Here is a 26,230-nt window from a genome sequence, read left to right on the forward strand (position 1 = left end):
GGGAAGGAGGAAGCAATATACACGCTCACGGATTAACCCAGAATAAACGTGGGAAGATGGAGCTGGTGTGGGTCTGTCTCACATGCCAGAGAGTGTGGTCAAGCGGGTCACAGCTCCCGCCATCACCTGCCTAGGCGCTTGGTGAGCAGCTATGCTCACTCATTTGCTTCTGGCGTGGGGTCACCAGACACAGTCCCCACCACCAAATTGTGTCTATGGGGAGAAGGCTGAGTTTGCTGTGAGGTGTTCAGGCACACCTCCTGCTCTGGACAGGGTCCTGCCCAGCTCTGGAAGGGAATGCTTATGGGGAGAGTTCACAGCAAACTCATGAGGAACGCCTTGGGATACAGTAACACAGGAACTGCACCCTTTTGTTTCTTGTATATGGAAAAGACACATTTTTCTTGGCAAACGGCATCCATGCTGAGAATCTAACACTGTTCATGAAGGAGCAAAGATTTGCCTGAAAAGATGAAGAAATGAGACCAGTGCCGGGAGGGGGCGCGAAAACCATCCTGGCTCCTTAAAGGAACAAGCCCAGCTGGCAACCTTTCTCTCTTGGCCTGAAGATGGTGCTGGGCCTGGCATTCTGTTTTCCTTCCCACCCCACAGTCCAACCGTGACAGTGGCGATGGAGAAGAGGCCGGAGTTGGGAGACAAGGGGAGTATCCGATTCTTGGCTGGCTTTCATGAACATTGTTAACTCCATTAAGTGAAGGAAGGAAACTCAGGTATGCCTGAGACTTCCGCTTTCTGCCTTCCCACTGTTTCAAGGACATGGGAATTCTAACCCAAGCCCAGCGAAGTCCTTAGGCCCCTCCCTTCCCCCAGCCTCAAAGTCCCCAGTGTTTGGGCTCCCTTTCTGACTTAGTTTCCATCCTCCCTGCTCAACTCCAGGGAGTTCTCCTTTCTCCTTTCTCCCAAATCAGCAAAAGACAGACTCTCACTGATTGGGCGAGTGGGATCCCATCTAGATAAAAGCCAGAGCTGCGCTTCATCTCAATCAGCAGTGTTTTGGAAATTCACAGGGACAAATGAACTGTTGTTGAAAGGATATTAAAAATAGGGGTGGGGGCATTACTGACATTTAATGAGAATGGAGGTCAGGATGTTTGGCCCAAAACAGTGAAAAACCGCTGTACCTCCTGCTTGGCTTTCAAGTATCCCGTGCTGGACACTCATACAGGCAAAAACCATGTTTATGATCAGCTGAGACTAGAATGTACACTCATTTTCTTTTTTTTTAATGTTTATTTATTTTTGAGAGAACGCACGTGCAAGCAGGGGAGAAGCAGAGACGGCAGGGGAGGGGGGGCAGAGGATCTGAAGAGGGCTCTACACGCTGATAGCAGATAGCCCGAGGGGGGCTTGAACTCAGGAACCTCTGAACTGTGAGATCATGACCTGAGCCGAAGTCAGACGCTTAACTGACTGAGCCACCCAGGTGCCCCAGTACACTCATTTTCTAAGAAAATACTCTTTTAGGGGTACCTGAGTGGCTCAGTCGGTTAAGCGTCCAGCTTCGGTTCAGGTCATCATCTCGTGGTTTGTGGGTTTGAGCCCCACGTCGGGCTCTGTGCTGACAGCTCGGAGCCTGGAGCCTGCTTTGGATTCTCTGTCTCCCTCTCTCTCTGCCCCTCTCGAGATCTGTATCTCTTTCTCTCTCAAAAATAAACATAAAAGGAGTGTTTTTAAAATATTTATTTTTGAGACAGAGAGAGATGGAGTGCGAGTGAGGGAGGGGCAGAGAAAGAAGGAGACACAGAATCCGAAGCAGTTCCAGGCTCTGCGCTGTCAGCACAGAGCCCGACATGGGGCTTGAACTCATGAACCGCGAGATCATGCCTGAGCCAAAGCCGGACACTTAACTGACTTAGCTGCCCAGGCACCCCTAAAAAATACTCTTTTACATATAAATATGAAGTACTTTGTATGGTTTTAATAGTCCTGTATTTTTCAGGAATATCATATAAATCAAGGGAAGGCTGCTTTTTGTTTCACGTGGAGCTTGAACAAAAGTTGCCCCAGTGTTGGAAAATCGCACCACCTGCAACCCGGCTCACGATACCGAGTGTGCCAGTGCAGCGGCTCACCCCTCTGGGTATGTGTTTGTAGCTTGCACACGCAGTGATTCTGTGTATCGGTGGTAGCAGTATTCAGACCTGAGCACCTGTGGACAGAGGTCCCCCTTACGTCCTTACACATTCCTTGCCTTTTGTTATGCCTTTACATTATAGTTGGAGCATTTTATGGACTTTGAAAAAATTCTGTGTCTAGGTAGGTTGAATTTTGGTTCAAGATTACAAAGGGGGCACGGTAAGAGATTCATCCCAGGAAGGGGCAGTGGGCATTAGTTTCAGATCTTTGAGATGGACTGGTCTAGAAGTTCCAGAAGGCTCATGAGGGTTCTTTGTGGCTCTAAGGGACTTGCATTATCCATAAGAATATGAGGATTACAGATTGCTTTCACCCCTCTTCCTTGGTCTTTCTGTCTCGCCACACCTCTCCCTTCTCCCATCCGAAATTTTCATCACTGACCACTCTTGCAAACTGGGACTGCGGCTTTGGTAACTCTGAAAATGGTCTTGTGAGAATCAATGGACAGGCCCTGCTGATTTCCTGCCTCGGTCCCTCACAACAAGAAGCAATTTTCATGCCTTTCTAGTCTCTATTTCACCGCCTTGTGCTATGGCGTCCGTGCGAGGTCAGACAGCTGGTGTGCAGCTGAAGGTACAAAGTTCACTCATTCTGAAAAATGGAGAAAATCTATATATTTGACATGGAAGCTACTGGTGCCTCCTGATTTCCTGAGGGCTGATATGATGGTATATTACGGGACCTCCATATTTTGCCTCTTATTTGGAGCCTTTTGAACAAAACCATTGCTTCCTTTTAGTTTTTACCACCTCACCAGATTTAAATTTTATCTCCAATTTACGCTAACATCCTACCTCATTTCTGCTAGTGATATGACTATTTTGTGCAGTGCAAAGGAAGTGCCTGGTGAGATAAATAGGAATGTATATCTCCAATTTCAGTTTCAAAGAAATTGATGCTTTTCTCAGGTTAAAACTATTGCCACAGTATTTACTCAGTTTTTCAATTATAATTCTGATCTTCAGGGTAGAATTTTAAATTGTGTCGCTGGAAAGGCAGTTCAACATCATTTCTCTTCATTCATGTCCATGTTGTATTATTTCAACATAATCACACTATAGTTAAATGATTTATGTTTATAGTATGCCATTTATATTTGAAAATGTGCATATAGATATTGCAATAATTCTAATAACTGCATTTCACTCTATTTGCAGTGGCAGGAAAATGCAATATTCCACCACATTGAGTTACAAAAGCTACATAATGTAATCTTACTGGAACATTTATTCAGTGCCTGATATGTGCACTGTCAAAAATTTTTCATTGTTATTGGAAAATTAAGACTGTAACAAGCCTCACATTGGTATACATAATATGTAACAGTTTTACTTTTCCAGTAGTTAAAGCTAACAATAAATAATTTGGGGTTTTTTCCTTGTCTTTGTTAGACGAATGACTAAAAGCAAATCCAGGAGATTTAAATTAGTATTTGGGTTTTGCTAATTGCATAGACCTGTATGTTTCAGTAGAGCCTTAACCTGTGTTTTTAGATCTCTTCTCAGAGGCAGAGTGCCACAGTACAGCAGCTCAGACTGTCAATGCCAGATATTCTAAGTATTTGCTCTTTGGAGCAGATGAAGTTAATTATGCTGAGAGGAGGTTCATTCTGGAGTTGGCAAAATAGTTCTGCAGTCTGACAAATTTTCCAGGATACCTGAAGATCTAATTATAGCTAAAAATCTCTTCCAATAGCTACATAACTGTTCTGGTTATCACTGTTGAGCAACAAATTACCTCGTGATTTCTGCAGGTCAGGAATTCAGGAAAGGCTTGATCAGGCAGTTCTCTCCCACCGTTACAGTCAGTGGCTGGACTTACCTGCTTGCAGCGGAATGTCTAGAACAGCCAGGGGCTGGCCAGGTATTTCTTTCTCTTTCCTTATGGTTTCAGGTTTCTCTGTGCGCTCTCTCTCTCTCTCTCTCTCCCTGTGGACTAGTTGGGCTTCCTCATAGCATGATGGCCTTGGGGCAATTGAACTGCTTCCACAGTAGCTCAGGGCTCCGGTGTCTGTGTTCCTGGAAAGAGGCAGCAGCTGCCTGCCTTTTACAACATAGCTCCAGAAATCACGCAATCACATTTGCTTTATCCTTTTGGTTACGACCAAATCAAAAGCCTACTCGAATTCAAGGAGAGGGGACATAAACCACACTTCTCCAGGGAGAAGTGTCAGTGACACGACGTACAGGGGATGTGGAACGTGTGCTCTGGCATGCATGATAATATGATAATAACTCTGCTAAGCTCGCGAAGCCCTCTGGCAGCTGTCTTCTCGTGGAGACACATCCTTTTTGCTCTGGCTGCTACAGCCCAGCTTAAGTTTTGAACATACCCAAACATGAAAGCAAACTTGCGAAAAAGAAGCCCTCAGGCAGGCCTTTGGCAGAAGACAAAAGACTAGAACACTGTGCAAATGTCAGCAATCACGAATTACATGATGCCCCACCACCTTTTAATGGGGCTGAAATGTATTTCCAGTTGTTTTCTAGGGCTATAGATAAGGGACGGTGGTGTTTCTGCCACAGACATTTCACATGCCCCTCCTCCTCTCCCTCCCTACTTAGCTTCACAGTTCAAAGTTTCTTTTTCCTCTATGAATATTGATACCAATTTCATAGCAGTGGGTAGATACCACTGCAAGGTATAGAGGAGATAGAAACTTACTCATAAAAAGCTGTATTAAAAAAAATTGTTTAAATGTTTTATATTTGAGAGAGAGAGTGAGACAGAGTACGAGTGGGAGAGGGGCGGAGAGAGAGGGAGACACAGAATCTGAAGCAGACTCCAGGCTCTGAGCTGTCAGTGCAGAGCCCGACACGGGGCTCGAACTCACCAACCGTGAGATCATGACCTGAGTCGAAGTTGGACGCTTAACTGACTGAGCCACCCAGGTGCCCCAAAAAGCTGTATTTTTAAATTTTTTTTTAACGTTTATTTATTTTTGAGACAGAGAGAGAGCATGAACGGGGGAGCGTCAGAGAGAGGGAGACACAGAATCTGAAACAGGCTCCAGGCTCTAAGCTGTCAGCACAGAGCCCGACGCGGGGCTCGAACTCACGGACTGTGAGATCATGACCTGAGCCGAAGCCGGCCGCTCAACCGACTGAGCCACCCAGGCGCCCCAAAGCTGTATTTTTTAAACAAGCTATGTTTTAAAACAGTTAATGTCAGTACTCTAACACCTTCCCATTGTCCAGAATCATTTGCTCATTTATTCATCCATCAGAGATATGAGGACATTACACGCCAGCGGCTACACTCAGTACCCATAAACATGTTAGAGTTGGCGACTGTTGATTCTCTCCATAGCCCACAAGTCCTACTGAGACCTTAAAAAATAACATTTGTATTAATTTGGCCTCTTTCAACTGCCAGTGTCAGAATTTATTGCGCTATGTAGCTTGGAAAACCAGAGAGGTACCACTAGATCCAGGAACCCAGATGCACTTGAGATTGTCAGTTCTCTCTTCATTCCCTCATCTCGTGATTCTACCTCTGCCTGTGGGTAGAGTTGGCCTCGTTCTCAGCTGCCACAGACACAGTTCTGGAGGACGATGGCGGCCAACGTCCCATTCTGTGGCCTCCATCGCTCCCACTCCAAACGAAAATTTTGATTGGCCGTGCTCGTATCCTACGCCAATCACCCTGCAGCCAGAGCTGTGTCCACTGAAAAGGGGATGGAACCGTGAGTAAAGGGCGGAGTGTGTGGCTGCACAGAGAATTGTAACATGCCCACCACAATGATGCTCACACTACCTCTTTCTTTCTATTCCAGTTGCTTGGGCCATGATGCCAGGCTGGTCTTTCTGCCTCTGACCTCTCTTAACTCTAGAATACGACACCTCATCAGCAGGTTCATCTCCTCAGAACTTCTCTTCATCATGCCGTTCCCCTTCTCAAAAACCTTCCAAGAGTCCTACTGCCCGGGATACAATCACACTCACCTGGTGTGGTGTCCTCACCAAATCTGCCCACCTGACCAACCTCCTCTCCCATTTCTTCCTCCACAGACTCTCTTCTCTGCTGCCATGGGTCTGTCTGTCCCCCAACAAAATGACGTTCCTGCCCAGTGCACTTGCTCCCACTGTTTCCCTTACCCAGAGGGCTCAGTTGGCCTCCATTTCTGATTCCTATCCATCATTTAGAGACCCTTCCGAGCCCTGTTTCTCTGGGAAGCTTCTCTGACCACCTCGCCCCAGAGAAAAATGGTGGTTCTTAGGATAGCATGACCATTCACTTTCCCCAGGATAAATCCTATAATTCCATAGATGCTGTCTCCCAGGACTCATTTCTGCTTCTCTTATCATCTTGTTTTCTCTTTTCTTACTCAGGTAAGTTTTATTACATTTATATGTGGCAGGAAAGGCACAAAGCGTCAGGCCCTAAGGATCAGATGGACTCTGAACGGAGCAAGTTCACACCAGAGACCATCATGGCTTCAGTACAAACGTGAATTGATTCATGGGGGTCCCCAAACTCACCTGCTGCCCCCGGAAGTGTTTCTGACAGACTCCCCGGAAAAAGAGGATCTGGGTTGTATAGACAGCTCCAGCCCAGGGCAAGCCCAAGATACAGAACTAAGTAGCCTCTGGATCCAGGGATGGTACCTCAGACAATTTAACCATAATTTCCTTTCAAAATGTGAAACAAGAAAAGGTCAGGAAGGACATTTGACAAATGAAAGAGAATATATTGTTAACAATTCTTCATTTTAGTTAGCAAACTTGCATAAGGGATGCTTTGATGGATTTAAGTACTCCTTTGGAACATTTTCTCCTGCTATAATAATCCATTCCATTGTGTTATAAAATAATCGTAATCACCACTCAGTGTCCCAAGTCAGAGCAGGAGAAAAGAAGTATTAAGAGCAAGAAGTATCAGAAATACCTTACATGCTGGTTTTCTGCTTTTTGAGAACTAGAAAGCAACATCTCTTTGTACTGCTGTGATCACTGCGGCAAATGCTTACAGGACTGGTGATGTGACTGTACTAGAAAGGTGTACCAGGAGAAGAATCGTAAGACTGAAGAGTAAAGGGGCTCTGTGGAGGACCCATTTGGAGAAGGAAAGTTCTCTGTGGTCAAGAGAGAATTAGCAATGGAGTAGAACAGAGAAACAAGCCTGGGGCCTCCTTTGAAAGCTTAGGTCCTTTTTTCTTGAGCAACACTGAGGAGGTGAGCTGGGACTCTCACTCTTCCTGCGTTTCTGCCTTTGGGAGAGAGTGCATGAAACAGGAAAAGCTGTGGCTGGGCCAGTGGCTTTCGCAGACATGGTGGGTTTGACATAACCAGAGAGCAAGTTCTTGACTGATTGCACAATCTAGTGTATGAATGAAGATCCAGGAAATGCCAGGAAGGAAACACAAGAGCATGTGCACTCCCAAGGTTCCACAGCCATTTAGGAAAAGAGGAAAAGAAGCTGGAGTTGAGGAAGAAGTGAATGCACTTTGCAGGCTGAAATTGCCCAGAATTTGCCAGTTCCTATATTACAGTTTTCACACAGAGCATTTAGGCTAGGTATTTTCTCTTGCATAAACTTCCTGCATAAATTTTCTCCAAGAGTATTTATCCCACGTTATGGTATTTAATAAAGCTAATAATTGAAGGAATTCATAAAAAAAATGTCATGGAAAATGGAGCATAGCAGTCATCCATTCTGAAGCAGAAATGATCCTCTCAGGATCTAGCCCAGGCATGTCTGGAAGGCACACGTGAATTACACAGGAAGGTGGCCTAGACTCCCATACCACACGTTTATTGTGCCAAAGTGTTGCCCTCGACTCATACCCGTGGGCTCTTGGGAACCCAGTTTGGCCAAATGGAGGAAAAGGCAAGAACTTCAGCCAGATTCACCAACGAGCTGGCATTAATTGTGTGTGCTGGCAGACAGTGGACTTCTGCTGTTCTCAGAGATGCCTCACTCAGAGGTGGTTCTGAAGGACAGTGGTGAAGGGATGTCCTCCCAGTGTGCAGAGCTCTGAGCAGCACACACGGCTGTTCATTTCTTATGAGAGAAGCTTGTAAAGGAGTTCCGGTCAACGACAAATGACTAGGCTGTGTGGCTGAAGGCCAGCCATGAATAAGACTGTGACATCGGAGACGGGAGTACTGGGGAAAGGGCATGTGCATGAATCTATGGGATCTCTGTGCTCCCTCATGACAGGGGAGAATCTCAACAACCAGGGGGACAGTATGACTCTTCCCATGAAAATCAGCCAGGTCTGTTCTCAACCACTCTGGTGCCAGGTAGTTTCCAAGAAACTTGGAGTTCTGACCGGCCCCCCTCCACCCCGCCCCCCTGACGCCGTGGTTACTTTGGGCTCTTCAGGCCAGTAGAACAGCAGGCAAAGAAAGGAGCTACTGTATTGGAAAGGGCGTTTGCCCCTGACCAACACATCAGCTTCCTTCTTTCCCAGTGTACCCTTCAGGCCAGGCCAGAGCTGAGAGACAGGGGAAGCTTGAAAACAGATTTGACTGAAGTATACAAGTAGGTCTAGACTAACTTATCCCTGAAAATTATTATGTCTAAAATATAATTAAAACCTAGGGGATTTGCTTGAGATGGCGTTAAGGTCAGAAAAGATCGAAGGGTGTGGTTGGAGAAAAATAAAACCATCTTCTGCTTCTATGTCATCTGGTTGAGCCTTTTCAGTAAACCACTTATAAGTGGATTATTCAGAAACATGGAGGAAAATCCCAGAAAAAACAGCAGAAAGACAAGACGTTGCCTCTAGGGAACATGGAGTCAGAGAAGAATTTTTTTTTCTATTATGAGTTTTGCTCATATAATTTTAAAAACGATATACACATAAAACTTTGATAAAATAAAATTGAATTTTAGAAAAATTTTATTTAAAATTTAAAATTTTTACTTAAAGCACAAATTTTTTCATGGAAAGGAGGAGTGGGGGAAGGTGACATGGAGAACTTAGAACCATGAAATGTGCCGGTGCTTAAGATTATGGGGCATAATTTTTGAACTAGATAGTTTTTGGAATCTTCGAGTCCAGGTTTCTTTATTTGTTTAATTTTTTTAATGTTTATTTATTTTTGAGAGAAAGAGTCAGAGTGTGAGTGGCAGAGGGGCAGAGAGAGAGGGAGACACAGAATCTGAAGCAGGCTCCAGGCTCCGAGCCATCAGCACAGAGCCTGATGCAGGGCTCGAACTCATGAACTGTGAGATCATGACCTGAGCCGAAGTCGGACGCTCAACCGACTGAGCCACCCAAGCGCCCCGAGTCCTTAAGGTTTCTTAATCTGGAATGCCTGGGTGAGGCTCAAGGGAGTCTATGCATATCCTTAAATATTTTTTATTCAAAATGCTGTGGGAGCGCCTGGCTGGCTCAGTCGGTGGAGCTTGTGACTCTTGGTCTCATGGTTGTGAGTTCCAGCCTCACGTTGAATGTCGAGATTACTTAAAAATAAAATCTAAAAAACAAAAGAAAAGCAAAACGTTGTGTACAGGTACATTCTGCAGGAGAGAGTAGACACTTAGCTCTCACTGAGTTCTTAGAATCAAAAAAAAAAAAAAGAATTAACAACTACTGATCTGATGTCATTTACGTAAAATAACCACAGAAGAATCTATACATTGGGAAAGGAGTGTGCATGTTTGGTAAAAGCAAGTGAAGTGACACACTGCACCATATTGTTTATAGTAGTAACCACGTGAGGGATCCGTGGGACTGTGTGGGCATCAATGAAGGCTTTCACTTTCTCCATACTGTTTGGGTTTTTAAAAAATTTTTTGTTAATGTTTATCTTTATTTTTGAGAGAGACAGAGACAGAGACAGAGAGCAAGTGAGGGGTAGAGACAGAGGGAGAGGGAGACACAGAATCTGAAGCAGGCTCCAGGCTCTGAGCTGTCAGCACAGAGCCCGATGCGGGGCTTGAACTCACGAATTGTGAGATCATGACCTGGGCTGAAGTTGGACGCTTAACTGACTGAGCCACCCAGGTGCCCCTATTGTTTTGATTTTTTAAATAATGGAAATATATTAGGCATTCTTTGTCATGTTTTAAAACTACTGACTTAATGGATTCTTCTCATTTTATAGTTAAGAAAACGAATTCCAGAGATGTAGCCTAATTATTCAAGTCACCCACATTTGCAGAGGTGAGACGAGAAGCAAGCATCCTGCATTCCACTCTTAACTCCTATTCCGGTGATCTGGTGGCATTCTGAGCTGGTTTGAAGGGATCTCTACTACCTTTTGGGTTGATCCCTCTGCCAGACACGCTGTAAAGTGTTGAGTCACATCATGTTTGCACAGGTACGTACAGTTGTTTAAGCCAAACAGTTTTTACAAATATCCCAACAATACCATCACCACTCCACCCATATAATTAGAAGGAAGTAGCAAGTGTAAATGGATTTGCACAGGATTTCAGTGCTAGAGGCATTCCAGAGCTTTTGAGTTTTGAACTCTTCTTGTTCTACTAGATCACGCTGCCTGATCAGTATGAGTAGTAGTTCTAAAATCTACCTGGTGAGGATCAGAAACTGCTGGTGAGCAATATATCCTGAGTAAGGAAGAGCAGGAACTCGAGTCAGACTACCAGGTTTGAACTCATTTACACTTTCCTGCCGTGTGACTCAACACCCCCCAAGTCTGTTTTCTCATCTATAAAATGGAAATAATAACAATACCACTTCTTAGAGTTGCTGCAATAATGTGTAAAAGTACAGAGCACTGTGTCTGGCATAATTCAATATCAGCTGTTATTCTTATCAGATGATTTACAAAAGAGGATCGATCTGTTCAGGTGCAGAACAGCTTAGATAAAAACAGGAACACTGCATGTGGAAATGGAGTGTCAGGGAACACCTACTTAGACGAGGCTTCTGGCTCTGTGTTCCCAGGTAGGGGCAAGACGTCAAAGAGGGACATTTCCGGGAGAGGTCCCTCACTGCTCTCCTTTTCTATTGTGGCCACTTTCTCCTGTGGGCGGATTTCTTGTCCCTCACTCGCTTTGTGATTTCATGGGGTGGGAGTAAGTAAAACAGATGCTGAGCCCCCAAGGAGTAGCTGTGGGGAAGAAAAAGACTCCCAAGTCTTTTCCAATCAAACTGACAATTCAGAATTTGTTGGACAATTCAAAAATCCCTTCCAACACGTCTTCATGACCGTAATGTGGCACAGGGGTTCTCCCCACTGCAGGGTGCACGAGAGTAAGCAGGTGTGCCTGTGAAAATGGAGATTCCTGGGCCACATAGCTTGAAATTTTGATTGGTAATCCAGCATGGCTTTTGCTAGCTGAGCTTCTGAGGGTGTCTTCTGACCACCTGCTTCAGAATCACCTGTGGGTTTGTTTAAAGTCTATCTTCCTGGATAATCCTGATAGACATTAAAGCATGAAAACCACTGGAAAAGAAACACCTTTGTAAACCTGGCCTCTTCTGGGGCAGATCAAATAGGCAACGAGGTTATGATGGATTCGTTGTATTGTAACAACCTGGGTGCAGAGTGATTACAGCGATTTTTCCAAGCCCTTGACCAGTGGGGATCAACTCTCAGAAGGGTAAAACACCTGTCTATTTTTCACTGTTGGGAGTCGAACTCAGTAACTCAGAGGTGGAATCTTCCTTGTCTTTTTTTTAACAATCCCAGGCCATTGAGCCAAGAGTTTCTTTATGGTGTTGACTTATCAAATAAGTCACATCAATCTAGGATTAGCCTAGTCAAGAATCATGTGTTATTTATCGATAACTTTAGTTAAGAAGAGCTCATAAAAATTTCAATACTTGCCCAGCGCAAGTGGAGGGTAACATTTTTATGATGCAATAAACTCTCATTCTCCAGCACGGCAGATCAGGTTACATGAGTGCTAACAGATCCTTGCAGCGATCAAATTTGTACTGTTCAACATTTCGAATAAAATTACCGTGGTGCAAACCTTTTTGCGCAGGCTAATGAGACTTTAAGTGAGATCAACCAGGAGGCAGATCCAATCACTCACGTAAGGGCTCTCTAGTTTAAAAAATGGACTGCTCAGTGAGAGAAAGACCAATCACCCAATAGAAAAATGAGTGTAGCACTTGAAAAATTGCTCAGTTTTGCTCACGAGAAAGGACACGGAAACTCCAAGAGACCTTGTTTCACCTCTTGTATTGGTAATAATGAAGAAGGGTGATAGACAAGAATCCTGTATGTTGTTACTGAGAAAATAAGTTAAAAGGACATTTTTGAAGGGAACTTGGTCATGTCTATCAAAAATTTAAATGTGGTGAGTTAGTCTCAGCAAGTTTACCTTTAGGTATTCTTTTTACTTTTAGATGCATGTCCAAGGGATGGTAGTTAGAGCATTTTTATGGTAGCAAATGACCAGAAACAATCTAAATGAGCACCAGTAGTTAAATGTTATTAAATATTTAAATAGTTAACAGTTATATAGTTGAATACTGGTTAAATACATTTTATATTTCCACACAATCGAACACTTTTCAGTCACTGGAAACAAAGAGCCACATCTAGACAAACTCATAGACAAATTCCAAGATCTGTGGTTTACCAAAAGAAATTTACCATTTCTTTGCAGGCACTGTTCTAAATCCTCCACTTCTATTAGTTAATCATGAAATCATATGAAGTAGGTACCATTAATGTCCCAGTTTCAGTAATGGGGAAATTTAAGGGACAGAGAGGTTAAGCAACTTGCCGAAGGCCACACAACTTATATAGCAGAGCCAGGATTCAAGCCCAAACTCCATAATCCAGAGTTTGTGCCATTAACCATTATGTTGAAATGTGTATAGTATGCTGCCATTAGCATAGAAAACATTTATACTTACACATCATGCCCATGCATCATATACTTATATATGCAGAGACTCTCTCTCAAATGATAAATACGAAAACAATAACTGGAGTTGCCTATGCAGTGACAAACTAGTGCCTAGGGTCACTGGTATGGAGACATTTGAATGGTGTGTAACTCTTCGAATTTTGTAGTTGTACATATATAAACCCTACCCACCAGACCTCCATAAGAAACAAACATACAAATGAACAGACAGCAACAGCAAAAAAACAGATCACAACCTGTGCCTTGGAGGTCATGGATACCAGAGTGCCTCTGAGGCAGGCTGGAGTCAACGAGAGACTCTCTTCAGGGACTGGGGAATTTGGTATCGACATACTTGAAGTCCTGATTCTTTTAAAGTAAAGAGCTTTATTGAGAGAATTCAAATTGTGTTTGCCACAGAGGGTGGACAGTTTGAGGACTCTGATTTTATCTGATTGGTTTTTCCCCAGTAAGGGAGTAAATCTTCCCTGAAACTTTTAATTTCTATGTATAAAACATTTTCCCAGTAGTCCTCTCGTGGAGCTCAGATTCAGTGTGGAAATCCCAGAGGGCAATCTACTGCATGTTCAAGGACATTTATATGAGTTCGAGAAGCCAATGTGGGGTGGTTTTGAAAGCTCTGTTTCACCCATTTTAAGCTCTGGTACTTGTATAAACAGAAATGCAAGATGGCCAAGATGTCAGATGAAGCAAGCCATTTATCTAAGGAAACACAACCTTGTATAGAATTTGTACAGTTCTTCAAAGGAAATTGTAGGGTAAACTAGATGATTCAATAGTCAAAAAAAGAGCTGCTTACTTCAAACCCATTGATAGTGAGGAATGAAAGCTCTCTTTGGCCTCACACACCAACACTGAAGTGGTCAGCTTCCTCAAGGGTGTGTATGGCTCTCCAGGGTGTTTTCACTTCAGCTGCAAACTGGGAACAGGCATGGCTTCAGGTGCTCTTCCCAAAGGTCAGACACTTATGGCCCCTCCCCTCATGCTGAAACTCAAAGCTCTGTCTATAGCCTCTAGGTCCCTAGGGAAAAGAAAATCCAGAAGACCCACAGTGGGCCTGGGCTGGTTCTAAGTTTTATTCCAACAAAGAAGAGTGAAGCATGCTGAGAACTTTACTTTTCTACAAGATGCTCTAAGAGACCTTTTCAGAGAAAGCTCTCACAGGTGGGTAGAAACTTCACTGTGACTCTGGAGCTCTTCAATCCCTTGGGGAGTCCCCTAAAGACATAGGTCCACTGGATTTTCCCTGTTGGAACACACTCTGGAGAACACAGACTATAAATACCCAAGAGGCTGGCCTTTCCCATTGGAATCCGCTCACCACCTGCCACCGAATCTGTGTATATTTGCATGGGCATTCTACCTGCCATTACTCTAGCATCTTCCATCAATCAATTGCTCACCTAACCTTATTCCAGTTTCAACCTCTCATTTCTGGCCTGGGTTCAACTTCTCTGGGGCATCCGTACTGCATTGTTAGCAACTCCATTTGCAACCGACCACATCTGAAACTGCCAGGTAGCAACTTGTGGTGGTGAAGTGAATATAGACTCTGGAGTCAAATGCCTAGATTACAATTTTGGGTCTACCACGTATCAGCTGAGTGACCTAGGGCCAGTTTCTTCACTGCTCTCGGCCTCAGTTTCTTTATCTGTAAAGTGGGGAAGTAATAGCATGTATGTCATAGGATTGATTTAAAAATGTAAATGAGGGGGCACCTACCTGGTTCAGTAGGTGGAGCATGTGACTCTTGATCACGGGGTTGTGAGTTTGAGCCCCACGTTGTGTGTAGAGATTACTTAACAATAAAATCTTAAAAAAAAAAAAAAAGAATGTAAATAAGATAATCTATGTAGCCAACAGCACTTTTCCATTTTGGGTTTACATGAAGAGGAAGTAAAGCATAAGTAAAACGTTTGAAATAGGAGGAAGACATTCTTGGTGATAAGACTTAACACTGGCTTGGATTCCTAAGAGAAGGCGTGGAATCAACTTGACAAAATAAAATCCTTCTCTTGAGATAATCTAGGTATTCTCACTTGGTGATACCCAATGGAGCGAATGACCTCTCACCATCCCTTCTGAACTCTCATCTAACTCTTGACTCAGAGGCTGTATTGTGGGTTAGAGGAAACCCAAAGTAATGCTAACTTGGCAGGGGGAAGCCAGAGGTTCTAATTGCTAATCTCCCAAATGTGCCACTTAACTGTCGGCTAAAGGGTAGGTACAAGAAGACAGCTTGAGAACCCACCCCTCTTCTGCTCCATCCTTATGTTTCTGTTGCACAAATGCAGCAAAATGAGTAGCAATATTTTCATTGAAAATATGCCTCATGCAAATCAGTTTGGTAAATATGGAATTTAGCCTTTATAAAAGAGCACCTGTTCCCCCCTCCCATTCCTCCATTTAATTTTTGCATTCAGATGTGCTCTGCTCTTGCATAAGCCTGGTCCCATACACTATAAGAACAGACTTGCTGGTTTTGAATCCAGCCAAACACACCCCCCTATTTTCCAAGAAAAATCTTCTCTAAAAATTACAGGCACCTGCATGTTGGTTTTCTAGTGGGCCTTGAAGGATATTTCCATAGGAGTGAAATATACTGACATTTTTAAAACACGAGAACCATTAGGAGTTGATAGGGACTCTCGTGGGTGAGGAGAGGGCAGCAGGGCAGACACAAGGGTCGTCTGGATCTGTCTGAGGCCTCAGTGCGGGCGGCGTTCCAGTCCCCCTCTGCGATGTGGTGACGCTTGGGTTAACTGCTCTTCTCTGCTGAGGAGCTGGGATTTTAACTCAGTTGTGGTTTGGTCTGGGTGGTTTCCTTTTTCCCTCACCATCAGAGAGATATTTTAAAATCACAAACAGAACCTGGGGAGAGGAGGCCCAATTTGACACCTTTGAACCTTGATGGGGCCACTTTATAGGTTCAGATTTAGAGGGATTGTTGGGTGGGGACGTGCAACCCGGGAGAGCCTTTCAGTGCCTTTCATAGAGGGATACAGAATCAGAGTTTCCTGAAATGGTGTTTTTTGTGTGAGACCTGTCAATAGAAATATCAAACTGTGAATATACAATTGAACTTTATTATCCCTTTTGATTTTGTAACTACATAGGTATGACAGACAGAGGCCGATTTGAAAAGAAACTCACAATTGCCAGCGTGTCCCTTGTATGAATCCCACGGCTGGAAGTTTTTCTGTAAATCGGCATCTTCAGGTAGGGGCTGTGCAGGTGCCTCCCACTGGCTCCCGAGATATGTTTTAATTAAGGAACATGAAATCTCTCAACCTTCCGTTACATAGTGGAATTGCCCTCGTGCTCTGAAATGTGGCTCCAGAGATGGCATTGTGGTGCTTCATATTTACTCTCTGCAGAACTTTCATTTCAAAGATTCTTACTTTGTGAGCCGAAGGGCTTTTTCTTTTCTTTCTTTTCTCTTTTTTTTCTTTCTGCTCATCCCTGAAATGGACGAACGCTGGAATTCGAGAGTCAAGCTGTGTTCTTTCTGCCTCTGGCATCATTAGAGAGCCGAAAGGTGGAAGCCAGTCTCCAAATGCTTGGCCTCAAAATGAAAATCTTGCCCCACTGAGGGATTCAGACAGTCTGGGCCAAGGCCCCTCTTGCCCATGGTAGCCAGAGCCAAACCAAAGGACCATGCTCTTCCTGGTTGTTCTCAGTTGCTTAAAGTAACAGGAAGTGTAGCTCCTTATAAGCTCGGCCTCCCCAGAGCCTTTCCTCCCCAAAGCCTGCATCGTGGTAAAAGAGAATGGCACAGATTCTTCAGGAATGAAGTCGCTCCTAAAGAGGCTTTCGATTTCAACCACATACGCAGAAATTACTAGAAGTAACACAGATTGATAAAGTGAGGTGCACACTAGCTAAGGGTGGCAAAAACCAAGGCCAAGGCATCTGATCTATATCTGCATCCATACGTGAAAGGCTGGACTAGACAATCTATAAAATATTCTTATGGTTCTAAGGCTCTACAAGTGCACCAGCTGCAGTTAGATGTTGAGAAATTAACGGAGATACAGAGAAGACATAAAATACAGTCATTACCAGGGATGCCCTCCCCTGATCATCCTCTACCTCTGGAGAGGAGAAGAGGGAAGGAGGATTGAGGAGGCAGACAAAGGAAATTTTAGCTTTATTTGCAATTCCTTTCTTTTTTATTTATTTACGAGGAGACCGTACTCATATTAGTTGTGCAAGTTAAAAATTAATTTGAAATCCAGCCCACTCTAAAATGAAGTTAGAATGGACCAAAACGCTGCTTCCTCTCCCCACGGCAAGCTGCAAAACAATGTGCTCACACTTACGACAATTCTATATATTTTATACAGGCATACATATGGATATAAGTGTACAGGGAAAGTTATGGAAGTACACATATACCAAGCTGATGGCGATGGTTAGCTTGGGGGGTGGGAGGTGTGCACTGGGTAATGAGAGTTAAAGATAACTTCAGACTTACCTGCAATGCTTTAAGATTTTAATAGGAGGAATGTATTCACACATTTCCTATCTAATGAAATCATACAATTTACACACATGAGATTTTAGGGTCAAGTGTATATATAGGTGTGTGTACATATATGGACATATACACACATGTATATATATGCACATGCACACATACACAGTTTCTGCCCCAAACAAGAATTTGCAGTATAACTGGAGACATTTCAAATGTATGAACACTCAACAACTGGAGAATGATCCTTAGCTCAGCTTGACCTCACTGGGAAGCCTTCCCAAAGTGTTCACACTGACCGTGCTCTTCTTGAACGCCTACCTTCAACATCACCTCACTCCTCATCACACCCATTCTCCCTCCCACTGTCTCTTTGGGTCCAGTTTTGTGATCCCTGAAAAAGGCAAGATCCCAACATTTATCCTCTGTGTTTCTACCTAGGAGGCACAAGCCTAAGTGCCTCCTACCATTTGCTATTCTTCAGCCCACTCTGCTCACCTGACTCTAAGGGAATGAGTGCCTCTTCCACTTCTCTGCTATAGGTATGCCCCCAGGGAGCCCACAAGCATGCCAAGTCAGAGTCCAGAGACCAGCCCACAGCTACTGCATCACAATCCCGAAGTGAGGGCACCACCAGCACCCTGAGGAATGCTCATGCCAGGTCCAGTTGGCCAACACTGCTCAGAGGTCTAACATGGCCCACAAGTTACACCGAGGAGAGAGAAAGAAAACACATTTCTCTCCCATGTGGGATGTACTAAAAATGACTTTAGACTCTCCTACGCTCATGGATCCAGAAAGGAAAGCAATTTGGCATTATGCATCAAAAACCTTTAAAAAGCTCATAGCCTTTTATCCAGCAATGCTGCTTCTGGGCATCCGGATGAAAAGAATCAGAAACGAAGATAGAGATTTATGTATAGATATTCATCATGCAGTTGTTTATGGTTAAGTATGAAAATAGCTAAATGAAGCGTGATTCTTCCACGCTGGTACTATACAACTATCCAGAAAGAGAAGGAGAACTTTTAAGTGCATGGTTATGCTTATGGCTACTTATTAAGGAAATAATCAGGAATCAAAATGGTATCACGAACACGCTCTTTCTATAATGAAAAAAGAGGCAGAGAAAAAAAGGCTGGAAGAATAAAGGCTGAAGGGAAGAATAACAAAAAGAGGTGCCAAAGAGAGAGATACCTGATAAGTCAGAGTTAGTTGACATAAATCAGCCCTCAGCCCTTGGCATTCTATCCCATCAGTACCAGTAATAAAGAAAAACTGAGCAGACAATTTGGTTGACGATGTGGGAGGCAGAATATCACACAGCTGCTTTACCCACAGCTGTATGGCTTTGCAGTGTTGACAGTTTGAAAAAAGAGAAAGACAAATAGAAAATAAAACCTTGTATTGGGCTGGGAAGTAAGCAGATGGGCTGGGATGTGATCCACACAGGGAGTCGTGGTTTGATTAGTAGAAGTTACTGATTTAACTTGAATTTCAGACCTATAATTTCTATCTTTTAATGAAGTTTCCATTATTTGGAGTTTTCTCCCCCCTCAGGGCTTCTAAGTTTTTTTTTTTAAACCAATATTTATTTCTATATGTTTTGTTTCATGCTTTGAAAAGTCTTCACAAACAAAATCACTATAATATACATTTTCCTTTGAAGATTCCACACCCCTTACCCAAACCGTCCTCTCCCCCCACCCTCACATGGTAAGTAAACTCTTTGTATTATTGAAAACCTAAGCTTTGTAGACATAGGAAAAGTGGTGGATTAAGCAATTATTTAGTGACCTTCAGCTGGGTAGACAAGCTGCCTAAATGATCCCATACAATGTTTTTTTCTCACTAGCTGTATTGTGTGTGTGTGTGTGTGTGTGTGTGTGTGTGCGCGCGTGTGTGTGAGACCAAAAATACGTGAATGACGGCCTCAACTCTTCTTTTCGCTTTGGCCCAAATCATCTTGTTACCGCTACTTAGGTCAGATGTCAAGTAATTAAGAGAATGATATTAACACATCAATTCTGAGAATTCTCTGTTTTATGAAAGCATCTATTTTAGAACTCTTGCAGGTGGCTGCAGCTCACAAAGCCCGTCAGATGGACTGGATGCAAAAAGGTTCAAGGGCTACTTGTGTTTTTCAAATGTTATCTAAGGAATCTTTTCACAAACCCCTGCTATTGTTCGACATAATTTTTGTGGCTCTTGGGGACTTAAATGCAACTGAACAAGTTTAAAGGAACCAAAATATGACAAAAGAAAGAATAGTCCCCTATTATAAGGCATTCTCTTCTTTTTCTTTCCCTCCCTCCTCCACCTTTCAACCAGTGCCCTAGGCTGGCTGATGCAACTTATGTCTGAGAATGCTTGAAATTTTAGGGTTTTGACTGCACTGATTTAGTAGAATATTGGAAGCACTATGCACATATTAGATTACCATAAATTAGGGAGCTTTTTTTTCCTTTCTTTTTTTTTTTTTTTTTGAACATGAAGACATTGAAAAGCAATGTATGGCTGCTGGTTCAGGCTCATTTGACTGGCTTAATACTATGTTGATAGTAATTATAATCTTCATGGAATGAGATGCTCAGTGAATGTGATAGCATCCTCTGTATGGCCAAGGAAAAGTACTCTAAATACTCTAAATATTTAAAATTACTTGTGAATTTCAAAAAGCAAATAGAAATACATCTATTTCTTCCCTTTTACTTTATTGTTTTCCTCTTCTTAATCTCCCAAAGCCTTTCCATTACTTAAAAAAAATCTTTTTCAGGGGCACCTGGCTGGCTCAGTGGGTCGAGCATGTGACTCTTGATCTCGAGGTCATGAGTTTGAACCCCACATTGGGTGCAGAGATTACTTAAAAAAATCTCAGAGTTCTGTTTTCTTGTTCATCCTGTATGTAGTAATAATAATGGGGACAGTTTATATTTATCAAGTAATTACTATATGCAGGACATGGAACTAAGCACTTTACACATATCACTTCATTTAAAACTCACAATAGCCCTATCAGGTCAGCACTGCTATTCTTTCCAGATTGAGACCATTCGCCCAAGGTCCACAGCTAGTAAGTGTCACAGCCAGGTTCAGGACCCAGGGTTTCAAGTCCTGACACCATGCTCTCAACTATTATAATGGACCATAAATGCATATTTTCTACCCTGGGAGATACTGATCTATTTTCATACTTACACAAAGAGCAATTTATTTGCATAAAAGGAGAATACCCTACTAATGCTCATTAGATTTAATTATGTTTTTGATTAATAAGATTTGACGCAATAGACACATGATACCATTTATATATTTAACTTAACGCTAGCTTTAATAGCATGACACTTCCATGCTTACCATGAAGTGTTTTTTCATGGGTTTATTCATGTATTTCTTTTGAACTCCTTGACTTGATTTGCCTCTAAGCTTTGCTCACTTCACAGTAGAAACAGCCAATGAACACTCATTTGTAAATTAAAGTATAGCAGACTTAGGAGATGTTCAAGGGGTAAAACAGGCAATTCTCCCAGCAAATAAAGCTCATCAAAGACTGTGCCAAGGAGAATGACTCCAGGAAACCAAAATACAGTGTTTTCATCCAATATCCCCTATACCACTCCAATAACCACTACCACTACCATCCATGATTTGAGAAGAAAAGGCTATCAGTAGAGAGAGAAATCAAGGGTCTCTCCAGGCTAGCAACTAGAAAATCATAGGAGAGGCAGGAAGTGAGTGAAACCCAAACTAGTAACAGGCTAGTCTTGGAGGCTGGTGGAGATGAGAGTTTGATGCTAAAACTTGGTCTGCAAAGTAAAAAATGGATTTAGGAGCAGTCAGGGCAAAACCTCAGGTTTGTTCTGTAGAGGATAAGAAATCAATATGGAGCAGAGGTTAATGAAAGAAAGAGAGTTTGTGCACAAGGCCAAGACTAAAGGCTGCAGGGGGCTGACTGTGAGTCTAGGTCAGAAAATGAAGGTCAGGAAGCTTTGGCTTTGGGGCTGGGGCTCATGTCTAGTTCCTGCTGACCCCAGCTTGGACAGCCCTGGAATGCCAGGCTGTACCCCAAATACCAGTACTCATGTCCCTCCCAACCCACTGAGTGCCTTGGGAGGGACCCCGGGATCAGGTACGGCTACATCATTTACAGGTCAAAATGAAAACACTGTTAAAGATACTAAATTACAAGCTTTTTCTTCTACGGCCTTGTTCCCTTGACTTGTTATGATGTTTTTCATTTGTTATTTAAGATCATTCTAAGCAAAGAAAAATTACAATTTCAAATTACTGGCATGAATTTTACCGTTCATCTTTATATCATGCGATTCCACTTTTAAATGCAAATATAAGAACATTTAACTTGTATGAGGAATCACTGAAATGACACAATTTATATTTCCTAACTCGTACATACATATGTATTTCATTCTTACCAGAACAGTGAAAATGCTGTACAAAACGTCAACCCTTTATTTTACTCGTTGTTTAATACATGCACATTCTACCAGCACTTTCTGTCTTTAGCTGATGAGTATGGAAGGACTGAGAGGAAAAAGAATTATGGGTTGCCCTAGCTTTTTCTTTCCTTCGATGTCATCTTTCCCAGTGTAAGTAGTTGGCTAATATGAAGAAGTAACATGGTTAAGAAAGACTACCATTGTGTTCCTTGGAGTTTCTTAGAACAGCATTTCCTTTTTTCCATGTTGGAGGCAAGTTGTGGTTCAAATAGAAAAGAGTGGCCTCTCCAGGATGTCAGCATCCCCATTTACTCTGTCATAGATGTAATGCTCTTACCTTGTACTCTCTTTTGAGCCTTGTGGAACTCCTATGCATCATGCGTCCACAGGAGCTCTATGCTTATGGAACTTTGTGAATTCTGTATGTGAACGGGGCATCAAGGAACAGTGGACATGCATATGGCACTATCTCCTCTGCTCACAAACATGCTCCATTGTCCCACTGGACTTCATTTACAAAATAGAAGTTCAAAGAAAAAACTATTAAGAAATTCAAGATAGCAACAGCAGAGCATTAAGCCAAGCATAGGACCGTTCTGAGTTGGGGGTCCTGTTCAACCGCACAGGTGGCACATTCGTGAAGCTGACCTTGCCTGGAGTACCTGCTATTGTATAACTAGGAAATTATCCAGTGGTATCCTGAAATGTAGGGACTTATATTACTATGACTAGAATAGTAGTAGACAAAGACCTATACAGGAACAGCAATATACCTATTCACATAATGGGACAGAATTCCCAGTAAGTGCTCCTGAGTGGATCCACTCACCTGACCAGTGTTCCAGGACACTTGCTCAATGCCCCTCAGGAACTCTTTCTTGATCCATGAGCCCCAGCACATCCTAGGCCATGTAACAACCCTAGAAATGATTCTAATATGACTTGAACAGCCAGGAGACCCAGAGCCCCCTCTCTTTTACCTTCCTCCTCTTTCTTTTCCCCCTTCTTATTTTCTCAGCAAAACCCACGTTCTGCTGTCCCTGTCTACAATAATTAAATAGAACTCAATGGCCTACAGGAAGGGCTTCGAAATTAGAAAGAGACACTTGTTACCTTCCTTAGTTGGATGAAGGAGGAGAAGAAGACAGTGGGAAATACTGTCCATTCCTCCCCATGAATTTATACTCCAAAGGCTGAGCAGGACGTACTTTCTGCAAAACGGTATCTTGTATACAGGGATATCGTTTTGTCTTTGAATTATTTGACAGAAGATTTGAAGCAGAGGAATTGTGGCTTCCTAAAATTACAATTACACTGATTCTCTGGAACAAATTCTATCATTATATACCTATTTTTATAGAAATCAAACCAAAGCGCAACCAGTGATCTGATGTACTTGGGCAACTTTTGAACAATGCCTTTCCCAGATTATTCTCTAAAGAACTGACCCAATATTCTCATTACTGAGTACCAGAATTTATAAATTGTTCATTGTACATATCTATATATTGATGTATACTACTACTTATATGAGAAAATGGCCTTATAGGTATTATACATCTATATATTTATATATGTAGATGACCTACATCTATATTTACCTACATATAGCTAAAGGAAAGAATGGTCTTATAGTCTCATGAGCAACTTTGACAGCTCAAAGAGCTTCTTTGATTGGATAAGAAATCTCATGTAACCTGATTTAAGTTGCCAATTTCAATCAGAGTTTTCCTCTGTGACAGAGACAGTCATGTACACTGATCTAGTTCGGTTGATAGTAACAGTTCTAGAAATCCAACACAGAGAGTGTTTTTTAATACAAATGTATACAGGATTGGAATGTTGATAAGACATTTGCAAATGTATATAGAAATATGATAATTTATACTATTTTTTGATAAGGCTCCTGGTTGGCATTAGTGATGTGTCATATGATTGCATTAATTGCAAAGAAGAAACTCAAAATGGCATAATTGTGCCTGATGTTCAAGTAATAGAAATGGAATTTAAAGTGTTGTTAGAAAATGGAAAATGTTATCGAGGTGAAAAGGTTTTAAAAACATGAATGCAAAACCGAACCATTAGCACATGTAACCCTTTCGTGGTATTATGAAGTATGCAGCAGGGCTCCTACAATACCTGCTGACCCCCGGCAAGGATAAAAGACAGATGGGAGGTGAGTGTCAGTCTCCAGTGGGTTATCTCTGAAGCTACTTAGTGAGGTGAGGTGGGAGGCGGGGGGAGGAGTCACATGTTGTAATACCCTCACTTTGTTAGGTCATAAGTACCTAGGTTGACGCCTTTGATTACTGGCTATCTTAGTGTGAGATGCAGCGTCATATGGTGGTCTGGAGTGTGGACTCCACATACCTCACTGCCTGAGTTCAAACCTTGGCTCTACTGCCAAACAGCTGTGTGTCCTTGAGCCAATTACTCTGCCTCCCTGTGCTTTTAGTAAAATTTGTAAATGTGGAGTCATTCCCTGTACCTTTCTTCAACCAGTTATAAGAATAAATGAGTTAAGGGCACCTGGGTGGCTCAGTTAGTTGGTTAAGCATCCGACTTCGGCTCAGTTCATGATCTTGTGGTTCACAAGATTGGGCTCAGTGCTGACAGCTCAGGGCCTGGAGCCTGCTTCAGATTCTGTGTTTCCCTCTCTCTCTGCCCCTCTCCTGCTCACACTCTGTCTCTGTCTCTCTCTCAATAATAAATGAACATTAAAAATTTTTTTTAAAAGAATAAATGAGTTAATATTTGTTGAACTCTTGAGACAGTGCCTGGCAAATAGTAAGTAATAAATGAGTGGGTTTTTTTAGGTAAACAATTTTAACTGATTATAAAATGCATACATGGTGTTTTCTTTAAAGTCAGTATGAGCTGTGGAAATTCATCCTCTGAGAGGTCTCCTTAGTTATAGAGCACAGAATGAATCCCATTCAGTCACAGCAATTGCAGTGGAGATGGGAGGTTCTATCATGGCCAAACATTCCCTTTTCTGTCACCCACAGCCTGGCTGACCATGTAGGCCCAGGCAGCCATGCTTATAGCTTTGACCAGGGCTGGCTGGACCACAGATAAAATCCTGATGAAATCTGAGCAAAATGATGCCCCCTCAAGGAAATTTGAAATGAGAGAACTGAAACATTGCCTGAGCTAACTTTCAGGAGCTGAAGTGCTAAGTTATGTACAATCCAAGAGGCGTGAACATCATCACAAGACAAAGTCATGTACCAGCATCCATTATGGGGGGAGCACAAACCAAGAGCCCCATGCGGGAAGCCAGTCCATGAGATTCTCCCATGTCCCTACAATAAATCCCCTTCTCACTGAAGCCAGCTGGAATGGGTTATTGACGCATGCTGGGAAACAATTACTGACTACCTTCTGTTGTGCCCATCGCTAGGCCAGATGTTGGATGTGAGGAAAGACTGGAAGGAACTCCCACTTATTGAGGTGCCCAAGGTGTCAGGCAATGCTAGGCATTTCAATACATCATCTCACTTAAGCTCCCCAGTAATCGTATTACCTCGGTCTTATTTCCCATGGGTGAAGACACTTATTTCATGGGTAAAGACACTGAGGCTCAAAGAAATAAAAAGTGGTTTTCCCAGGGAATGGCAGAGTTAGAATTTTATTCCGAATTTCTCAAACTCTAAGTCCCACGCTCCTTCCAAAATATTTTAAAAGGTGTTCAAGGGTACACACATGAAAATGTGTACCTTGTAGCTCTGATTGTTTATATTATTCGAAATGCATTCAGTGGCTGCAGTGGACAGCATTCTAACCACAGAGCCAGACAGCCAGCCTCTGCCCCCCTTCAATCCTAACTAGCAAACCAAAGCCAATACACGTAAGGTCTTAGTCTTCGATGCAAGAAGTGCATTTTAGGGGTAGGGGAAAGAATAAGTACAGAAGTGGGTTGAACTTGGGGGGAGGAAGTTGAGGAATTTCCCTTCTCTAATGATCAAAGTGAGAGGAAGCTGACAGTTTATCTAGATTCAATCTGGCAACTTGCCTATTGTCGGGAGAGCCCAGGGGAGGCTCCATGTTGGAAGTCATCTCTCCCTCCTGTCCGTTCCTGTGGCACTTGGTTAGTAACGCGTTTTTGCATCTCGTAGCAGATATCCGTATTAACTCTGGACACTCTTTTGCAGAATTGTGCAAGCCAGAACAGCACTCTGAAATATTTTTAACCAATGTCCATGTAAACAGTTTGTTGAGAAATCTCAGCTCTTTTGCTTATGAGCATTAAAGAATTTTGCAAAAATTGTCACCAACTATACTATGCTCAATGGCCACCTCCCTTCTACTGTTGGGTAGTGGTTCCCTTAAT

General features: G+C 42.7%; 1 long non-coding RNA gene across 2 annotated transcripts; it reads right to left on the reverse strand.

The window, feature by feature from the left end:
• Nucleotides 1–5,539: 5,539 nt before the first annotated feature.
• LOC131502765 (uncharacterized) lies at nt 5,540–24,234 on the reverse strand. 2 transcript variants are annotated; one of them, XR_009257182.1, is made up of 3 exons: nt 24,037–24,234; nt 22,727–22,817; nt 5,540–5,823 (listed from the first exon to the last, which is right to left on the reverse strand). It is a non-coding gene; the product is annotated as an uncharacterized LOC131502765 (long non-coding RNA). The 2 variants fall into 2 exon arrangements; XR_009257181.1 differs by lacking the exon at nt 5,540–5,823 and adding an exon at nt 16,030–16,712.
• Between the last annotated feature and the right edge of the window lie 1,996 nt (nt 24,235–26,230).

Source organism: Neofelis nebulosa, chromosome 2, assembly GCF_028018385.1.
Source record: "Neofelis nebulosa isolate mNeoNeb1 chromosome 2, mNeoNeb1.pri, whole genome shotgun sequence".
NCBI lineage: Eukaryota > Metazoa > Chordata > Mammalia > Carnivora > Felidae > Neofelis > Neofelis nebulosa.